Source organism: Dasypus novemcinctus, chromosome 1 (assembly GCF_030445035.2).
Source record: "Dasypus novemcinctus isolate mDasNov1 chromosome 1, mDasNov1.1.hap2, whole genome shotgun sequence".
Taxonomy (NCBI): domain Eukaryota; kingdom Metazoa; phylum Chordata; class Mammalia; order Cingulata; family Dasypodidae; genus Dasypus; species Dasypus novemcinctus.
Genome location: NC_080673.1, coordinates 102,887,128 through 102,897,054, shown reverse-complemented (window position 1 = coordinate 102,897,054; position 9,927 = coordinate 102,887,128). Strand labels below are relative to the sequence as shown.

The window sequence follows — 9,927 nt, the reverse complement described above, 5'->3', positions numbered from 1 at the left end:
TTTAAAAACACTATTTATTTGGGGTAGAAGCGTATAGTCCCAAGGCCCAAAAGAGTCCAAGTCACTGTACCATAAGGTACTTTCTCACCCAAAGTCTGTTGCCACATGTTGATGCAAGAATATGCACAATGACTGATGGGTTTAGCCTTCCTCCTTCCTCTTAAGATTCTTAAAGTTTTTATATCTCCATGGACTTAGATACAGCCTGGCATAAGGCTTGTCTTTCTCCCTGGGGTTCATTTCTTTCTGGGGTTAGCTTCTCTGTTCTCTCCACAATGTCAGCTATAGATTATGAGCCTCATCCTTCTTCCTAGGACCTCTGCATTGTCTAATGAGCTGTCGCTATTTCTCTGTCTTCTGCTCCTGTGTATATACCTCTGGTTCTTGACTGATTGTCCATTGATTTAGGCTGAGTGGGCAGGGACTCATCCTTGCATGCCCTAATGATATGGTTGAATCAAAGTCCTATCTTGATTTACCAAAGTAAAAGTGAAACTTCTGAATTTAATATAATCAAAAAGGCACCAAATCCAGAGGAAAAGACCTGTTTACAAACATAATCAATATTTCTTTTTGTAATTTATCAATAGTATCAAACTGCCACATGACGGATATTTGTTGGCCATGAAATCGGCAAAAATTTTGGGGAGAGAGTCTTTACCCTTAAAGCCGGAACAGAAAAAGACATCATTGTTAGGTTCAGATAGGTATAAACAGGAGAATTGGAGATGAGGAAGTTCACTGAAAGTGCTGCATTCGTAATGCTGCTATCCTGGAGTTAATAAAGATAATGTGCTCTCTGTAGTAATTTAAGGCAGGTGATGATCCTGAAGGATCAGTAGACTCCTTAGTTTTCTGCTCTCTCATATAGAAATGACAGTATGTATGTTTATGCCCAAACTCAAGGAGGCTATTTAACAATTTTGTAAATTTGGAAAATGAGAGCAGACATGATTTTCTGGGACATACTAGGTATTTATGAAATTAGCAATATCAAGAGTGGTTTTGCCGAAAGGTCCTAGTTAGTTTATAAGGGCACTATAAAGTCTTGGGATCTTCTCCTGTCTGCATTGGTTCCACATCTGGTTGACTTGGAGCCTACAGACAAAACAAGAATTTTAGTTCATTTTAAACAACACTGCTTTTCTAAACTTGGCCTCATCACTTATAAAAGGGGACAAATCCAGAGGTAAAAAGAATTTGACCCAAAAGCCTAGCTACATACCACCAAAATTTTTTATTTCCAGATATGTTCTTTCACTAGTAAAATAGGGTTCATTGCAGGGTTTGGGGAAATAGGAAGTACCCCCCTAATGATGTATAAGACATATTCCTCCTGATAGCATGACAAGGTGTACACTTGAAATGAAATTTGTGTTTTCCGTTGTTAAAGTTAGTTTTCTGATAATTCCTCTTATGATACACAGGTAAATTTCATGTAATATTAGCTTAGTTAATTGTGAATGTGTAGAGGTTAGCGATTATGACTTTTGTTCCTTTGTTCTCCCTTTGTTCCATTGTTAATGAGTGGATTCAGAATGGGGTTGGTTGCTGGTTCCAACACCCCTCACTTATGAAAGCTGAAATCTCAGCAGCCATTTGTTCCGCACTCGCAGGGTAATCCTACCTACCCTATCTGGTTGCAGGACTAGTCTGTCATGATTCATTCTAATCAGCAAATGGCCAGAATTAGAGCTTCTGGGCTGCTTTTCTTCCTTGCTCTCTGATCCGTTCCACATATATCCTTCCTAAATCTTTTCTTACTAATCCAGGGAACCTGTCAACTCTCCTGAAGTCTCCCAGTGAATGTTCTAGTCATAGCTAGAATCCTGATTGCAAAACAACAATGGGAATGTATTTGTTCATGGTTTTAGGGCAAAAGAAAGTCCAATCTAAGGTGTCACCAGGTGATATCCTTCCCCAAAGACTGGCATTCTGGAGCTGGCTGTCTGTGAATACTGGTACTTAGCTTGTCAAACGGTAGGGGGTTGGTGGCATTTTCTGGCTTGAATTAGCATATATCTTCCACATCCTAGGTAGCTTTTAGCATGGAGTTCATACATTCTAGATAAGCTTTTAGCATATTTGGTTTTCATTTTCCCTGAATATTTAAAGTTTCTAGAGTTTGCATTACTAAACTGTTTCTCTTGGACTGGAGTCATTGCCATGGTCACCAAGGGCAGGGTGCAGCCTCTTTCTGACCCACACCCACAGGTCAGGACACATACAGCTTTGGTTATTTGCGAAGAGATGTAAAGCCTAGACCCAAAGCCCACAACAGCATCACCCTGATGATGCCTTGATTTGCACATTTTCCTGGACTCTAAATGTAATTGAAGAAATTCACATTGTTTAAGCTGACCCCATTTCATGTTGTTGTTTTGAGCAACCTAGGAAACTAAAACAGATTTTGATACCAGTAGAGTTAGAATGTTGCCTTTGCAAATGCCAACAGTGTGGACTATGCTTTGGAATTGGGTAAGGTTAAAGACTGGAAGAATTGTGAGCCGTTTGATAGAAAGGGCCTAGATTACTTTGGAAAGACAGTTGTTAGAAATAAGGATTTTAAAAGTATTTCCAATAAGGCCTTAGAAGAAAATGATGAAGAGTTATCAGAAACTGGAGTGAAGGTGACCCTTGTTTTAAAGTGGCATAGAATTTGGGAAAGTTGATTTCTGCGGTCACATGGAAAGGTATTTGAAAGTGATGAGCTTGGATGTTTAGTTGTAGAGATTTCCAAGCTGAGTGTGAAAAGTGAAGTCTGGTTTCCCCTGGAGCACTGAACTCCTGGGCACAAAGAAACCAGAAATGGATGGTTTGGAAAATCCTAAGCTTCCAGAAGGCACGTCTCCAGACAATAATGCTCTATCTCAGTGTTTAACTGAACATGGTAATAGTTAGCCATTTCAGTGCAAATCAGAATTGGAGGTGCAGTTATCTGGGACCCATTAATGGAAAGTCCTACTGTCTGGTGATTTGGCCCCTGTATAGTACAAGAAAAACTGAGTTTTTTGCAAGATCAGTAAAAAAGTGAACTGCTACAAGCCTGGACTAACAGGGACAAAAAAGGGACCAATTGAAAGAAAAGTGACTTCAAAGTAAGAAAGATGGAAGTAGAGGTCTAGACTGGAGATTTTCTTGGGCCAAGAGTTCGGACGCACTCATGTGTGAAAATGGTGAGTCTAGAGAGATCCTGCCCTCCTTGCCATTGTGCAAGAAGAGTGCTGCCACCCAAGTCATCAGAGAGTGTTGAGCATACCCCTAGGGATTGCGGAGAGTCCAGTCACCACCGAAATGTTCTGAGAATATTGTGCCTTGCACCCCAAAGAATATGGAAAGTCTGGCAATGCTGGTTTTCTCAATGGGTGATGCCTGTTTCTGGGGGATTGTTGAGAGCCTGACAGTCACTGTAATGCATGAAGTGTGTGGCACATCCACTCCAGTGTTTAGAGAAAGCATGGAAAACTGGAGAACAAAACATCATTCCTCTGATGACTCTCAGACTTTGCAATTTAATGTAGTATTCCCTGCAGTGTTGTGGATTTGTTTGGGACCTGTGTCTTTCCAATATCTCCCATTGGGAATGGAAATGCTTATCCTATGTCCATCCCTCCAATGTATGTTGGAAAACAGATAACTTTCTCTCTAGGATTCACAGGTCCACAGATGGAAAACTGTGACCAAACCTACAGCTGATTTTGATGTGACTTTGTACTTAGCATTGTTACTGAAATGACTTGAGTTTTTTAGGATATTGTGATGTAATGACTGTATTTTGAATGTAGAAAGAACATGTCTTTTTGGGTTCAGAGGATAGAGTTTGCTGGTTTGAAGCTTTATGTACGCAAGATTAGCAAAGCTTAAGTAATAAAAGATTACTCTTTTAATTGATACAATATTGCTGAAAGAGTTCACCATCATCAGAGTTGTTGGTTAATCATTTAAACGAAGTTTTAACTCTTGAAACTTTGAAAAGTTCTTTATTCCAAATAGTATTGGTCTAATAATTAAATCCATGTTTCCTTTATTGTGTGGGTGTATCTCGGTTTAGGTTCACATATTGGTAAAACTAGGGAGATTATGTAATTAATTATCACAACTGGACCCTTACAGAGAGTGACGTGTGTGCTACTTATAATTACACTAGGACAGCAGTGATTGACAGCAGAGTAAGATGTCACCCCCTATAACCATTCAACCTGTAGCCTAGGAGTTATGTGGACAATGAACTTAACTTCTCAAAAATAGTATCCGTAATTTATTAGAAGAAAACAAACTTGCAAAGCAAAAATTCAGGGACCTTATTACCATGAACATAAGGTGTGGAAATTCACAGGGTTAAAATTTAGGAAAGTTTAGAAAAAATGGAATTTTTTGACTCAAGTAAAATTTTTCATTTCTCGGAGCCAATAGAGCACCCTGACTATTGCAGGCCCTTCTGTAGACATTGGATTTAACACATCTCCTTCCCTACCACTATCAACAAAATATAAGTACCAGTGCTGGGCTTGAAGTTATCTCCTAACCCCTTGGAGGACTCTACCTAAGTCTTCAAATCTGGATTATTCCACTGTGCCAAAATCTATACATGCCTTAATTTCTGAATAGGTGATGACAACTTCATTCATTCAAATAATGTTAATTGAGTACAAACTATGTTTGAGACATTATGTTGGACAAAAAGCGTGATATCTAGGTAAACAACATAAAGAGTTGAGTCCCAGGCAAAGAGGAGTGGGAAATGGAAATACTAGCGAACTTGAAAAGATTACAATAGAAAGTATCTAAAATAAAAAAATAAAAAAATGATGAAAACATTACTGAGTAGTGGGACAACTTCAAGAGGAATGATATATGTGTAGCAGTGGTCTTGGGAAAGAAAGAAAGAGAAAAATCCATATTTGAGGATTAATGACTGAGAGATTTCCATACTTCATGAAAATTATGAACCCATAGATCCAAAAAGCTCAGTGAAACCAAAGTAGAAGAAAGATAGAGAACATTACACCAAAGTACACCATAAACACAATGCTCAAAAGCAGTGAGAAAGAGAAAGAGAAAACCTTGAAAGCAAACAGAGAATAAAAATTGATTAGGTAAAGAAGAGCAAACATAAGCAAGACTGCCGATTTCTTGTTGGAAACAATGCAAGAGGGAGGAGTATGGAGCAATATCTTTAAAGCATTTAAAGAAAATACCTTTTCTAGAATTCTATAACCAGTGGCAATAATTTCCCCAAACATCAGCAAACAAAGACTGTTTTCTCCCAGCATACAAAGGCTGACATATTCAGCATCATAAGACTTGCAGTACAAAAAATACTTAAAGAAAAAGAGGTAGAAAGAAACTATAGTGACAAAAACAGCAGTCATGGTTGAATTGGAGTAGGGAGAACAAGGTGGGGTGGGAAGGTAAGGTTGCTAAGGAGCACAGGGAAATCTTTTGGGGGCGATGGTGCTTATATTCTTGGTTGTAAGATATCAGATTGTACCCAACTGTGTACTTCGATATGTGCAGATTGTTTTTGTCAACTATAATTCATAAAAGTTTTTCTAAAACTTGCCTTTGCCTTATGAGAGAAATCCAGAGGAATCTTACTTGGTTACTTTTCCAAGAGTCACCAGTTTATCCCTGAATTCAGGTGTTTTCATAGTCCTTTAGAAGAACAAACAAAAAATGCCAAGTTGTTGTAATGAATTAAAGGCAGTGAGTCATTAAATCATCTTTTTAAAACATCATAAAATTAAACATAACGAAGTCAGTCTTCCTACCTCCTGCATAAAAGGAAGATTTCATTTGTTTTTTTCACATATGGTAACACAATTTCTCTGAGAGGAAAAGTAGTTTGGTTCATACAGAGACGTAAATGACCAATATCAGACCTATTCTCACGATAGGTATAAAATCAGGTGAGGGATTAGAGATTTTGTTAAGCTAAATGCAAAGTAAATAAATGTTTTCTTTCTCCTAGGATACTAATGGCTTGTACGTTTTGTCTCAGCATAATTATCAATAATGCTGTCTTTCATTCTTAGGACTGTATGAGTGTGGAGAGTAAATTATATGAGCACCTACCTCGTGTATCTAAGATATAGGGGATGGGAGACTCAAAAGACGGAGAAAAGAAACAGAAGAAAGAGAAGGTGTATGTGAAGAACACACATATGAAAGTCTTGTACATTTCAGAGTCCCCTTAATCACCTGCTTCCATATCACCCCATCAATTCTGAATTAGTTTCGTTTGATTTTAATTTTGGGTGCAGGTGTAGGTCAGCAATTCAATGGGAACCAATGCCACAATGCATGAGAAACGACAGAGATCCTAAAGAGCTAGGTGTTCCCTGCTCAGCTCAGATGGCTCAACCAGCAGGTGGGGAGCACAAGCAGAGCAAGAGGGACCCGAGGGCTTGTGATCCAGGGGTGGAGGTGTGCATTAATAGATTTCCTGCAGGAGTCAAGAATTGCTTAGTTTAAAGCAAACCTCCGTGGAAGTGAGGTCATAGGTTGGTGGGAATGCTAAGCTCATTATTTGGGATCAGGTTTGCATACTGAGTGAGGTGTGTGTGTTTGGTGTGGGTCTTGGCTACAGATGTGGGTTTGTGCTTTGAGGGAGTTTATGCACCAGGGCTGGAAAGCTGTTTATGAAGTAGAGGGAATTTCAGCATTGAGGCAAAGTAAGATGGATGCTGGTGCAGTACACAAAACATTTTCTTGGTTATAACACTGCCTGTGGGGGTGTGCAGATTCCTGGTGGGTATGGTATTAACCCTGAGTATTTCTCATGACTTATGGAAGAAGCCAGAGCCCTGTTAAGGAAAAACAAGCCCATTCACACAAAGAAGGAAATAGAAACAATAAACAGGGAAAACACTCTGAGTCTAAGATCAGTTCCTGGCTTCAGTTTTTGCTGAGGTCCAAGTGCCTTCCTCTTCTTTCATGGTTAGGTTTTCATCCTTCCTTGAATTCTATAAGTTAAAAAAGCCACAATTAGCCATAGGCATCTGCTATCATTGAATGTGGAGCATTCCATTATTCCTTCTTTCAAAATGAAATCCCCTTCATTTTGGAGAATTACTCCTTCCTGACTCCTTGTTTTTGAAATAGAACTGCCTCTGCAATACCCTGGCCATGGGTCAATCACATCCTTACTGCCAAAGTCATGTGCTCCAGATACAGACACATGACCCAAGAAAGGCTTGCTTGAGCTCATCTTTGATTTTTAAACAAAGCTCCTTAGAGAGAGAAATTCTCTTTCCTTTGGCAGTGCTGTGATCTTACAGAATGAATCTTGAGTTGTTTATATCCCAATCACACACTGCTGAAGAAATATGTGTCTGCAGTGGGAGGAAATGCCAACGAAATATGTAGACATAGTAAATAGAGCCTGAGAGAGGATTTTCCTTTGCATCATTGTAACTAGGGAGTTTAACATATCAATAGATCAACACAAATATGCTATAAGTCGTTACATTATACTCGGCCTCTACACAGAAGAAATTGAAACTGAGACACATTAAGTAACTTTTCCAAAAGTTTGTGTTATATATTCATTTATATATCCCATCAAAGACATATTTTTAATTGTAATTCTCAACCTTTTGGATGTGAGCTCATGTATAACTCGGACATCTGGAAAATTTTCTTTTCATTTAAGGTGTGGCCCAAATGAATCAGGGCAAGCCTTAATTAGTATTACTGGAGTTGTTTATAAACAGTTGAAATTTAGACATGGTTATCAAAAAAAGGAACATAAGAGAAGCCTGAAGTCAGTGTAAACCAGGAGATTAGACCTAAAGACAAGATTGCCATATGACAAGGGGCAGAATGTAAACCATGGGAGCTAGAAGATTGAGGCAAGCCAACCTCAGAATGCTACAGATTTTGATACAAAAATAATGGTCTTTCCAACACCTCCATTGTGGGCATCGAGACTCTGAAACCATAAATTCCTGTTTTAAGCCAGCTCATTGTGCAGTGTTTTTGTCATAGCAGTCTAGCAAAATAACACAATTAGAGGTAGAATGGGTACTTTAACTCCAAAGGCCAGACTTCCAACCTTAACCACTTTGTTTCCCAGAGCAAGTTCACACTGGATAAACAGTGTGTAATATGTACTGGGCACCAATGTAGAAAAATCCCTGCAGTTGTGTAACTTGCATCCCAGTGAAGGTTACTTATTGTTTATTTTCTAAGTGAAACAAGTAAGAAATTACGTGATAATATAGGAATGATTAATCTTTCAAGGAAAATAAGGAAGGCAAGAGCACAGTTTTCTGGAAAAGTAGGTTGCAGAGAGGAGTTGGAGAGAGAGCAGGGCTTGGGATGGAAGTAGGGAAAGATAGTTGACAGCCATCACCAACCATTTGAAGAAGTACTGGAATGTGGATAAGTGGTCAGATCTGTTCTCTGTAGTCTATGACATCTGTAAAGGCTTTGTCTTTGCAAGAGCAAAGGCAAAGAATGTGAAGGAGGCAGAGTTTGGCCTAAAATTAATTAGCAACTTCCATAGAATGGCTGTTCTGCAATAGAATACATTTGTTCGCACAGCAAAATCAACCACGCTGGGTCACGTCTGAGCAGAGGTTGCATAATTCCTTGGTAGATCACAGTGGAAAGAAGCCATCGCCAGAGGGGTGGAGTTGTCATATCAGATGAATTTTAAGGTCCATCAAACTCAGAGATTCAATTTCTCTGGCTATTGGCCAACAAACATTATTCCTAGACCTTTTTACAACATAGGGTGAAACAGTTACTTCCTTAGGAAGCTTATGAGAAGACACATCTGCTGCTAAAATTGTAGTGCTCAAATTAAAAGGGTAGAAGACACTACATTATCAAAAGACCATGGTTTTCTAGTCCTTCTTTGAACAAATGAGCTGGATGACTTTATTTTCCATATGACTCACCTGAAAAATAATGGGTCTGAAGTTAAGTTATCATTGATCTATTGTCAGAAGAATGCTAGACCTGGAACATCATGAAGATTGTCCAATTGTAATCCTGTAAATCTCTCAGGGTTCACAGGAAATCATGCTTCTCTCCTTCTCTCTTTATCCCAGTTTCATTTAACATTTCATCTCAAGCATCTATTAGCCAGCGATTTCAGATTCTCAGGAGAGAAGGTATAATTGGCTTAGTCAGGAAATAGCCATGTGTATGAAAGTAATTGTGCCCCAGTGTATCTGATTCCTCATCCCTGGATCTTGTGACTGTGTCACCTTACATGCAAAATGTCTTTTGTAGATGTGATTACCTTAAGACTTCAAAATATGCTGAGTATCCTGAATTAACCAGGTGAAACCAGTCTAATCATAATGGTCTCAAACTTGGAGAGTCATTCCAAGCTGTGATTAGAGAGGCAGATATGACTTCGATGGCTATGTTCGCATGATTTCTAGTTCTTTTGTTCCTGTGACAAATTACCACACTTCTCTTTGTAGTTTAGCTGGAAGAGAAGAAATGACATCCAACATCTTCTGATCTATTTCGATTCTTAGATTTAACTTATGAGATTGATACCATCACAGCACACATTTTATAGATGAAAACATTGATGTGTCCTTGTATTTCCCAAGGTAACACAGCTAGTAGAGGAGCCAGAATTTCAAGAGCCCAACCTAGGGTTCTATGCTGCATCCATTATTCATCATCATAAGCACCATCTGCATCATAATCAATACCATTGTCACTCTTTCTACTTTACATACCATTCTGATTGCTGTATATTTCTCAACCCGTTTACACTTTGCTTTATGTGCTATATGAGGTACATACTATATTATCTTTTTTTAAAGATGATGTTATAAATAATATCTTTGTCATCATTATAACCATTCTTTTGGTCTTCTAGCACAGATTTCTGGACCATGTCAACAATCCTTCCAACAGAGTGCTTCAGACACAATTCATTTTCAATCAAGAGTTGAT

The 9,927-nt window shown here is 38.6% G+C and overlaps 1 long non-coding RNA gene across 1 annotated transcript; it reads right to left on the bottom strand.

The window, feature by feature from the left end:
- Positions 1 to 9,580, bottom strand: LOC131278170 (uncharacterized). Its single transcript, XR_009185422.2, has 4 exons — positions 8,907 to 9,580; positions 5,772 to 6,965; positions 5,599 to 5,655; positions 1 to 1,098 (listed from the first exon to the last, which is right to left on the bottom strand). It is a non-coding gene; the product is annotated as an uncharacterized lncRNA (long non-coding RNA).
- Between the last annotated feature and the right edge of the window lie 347 nt (positions 9,581 to 9,927).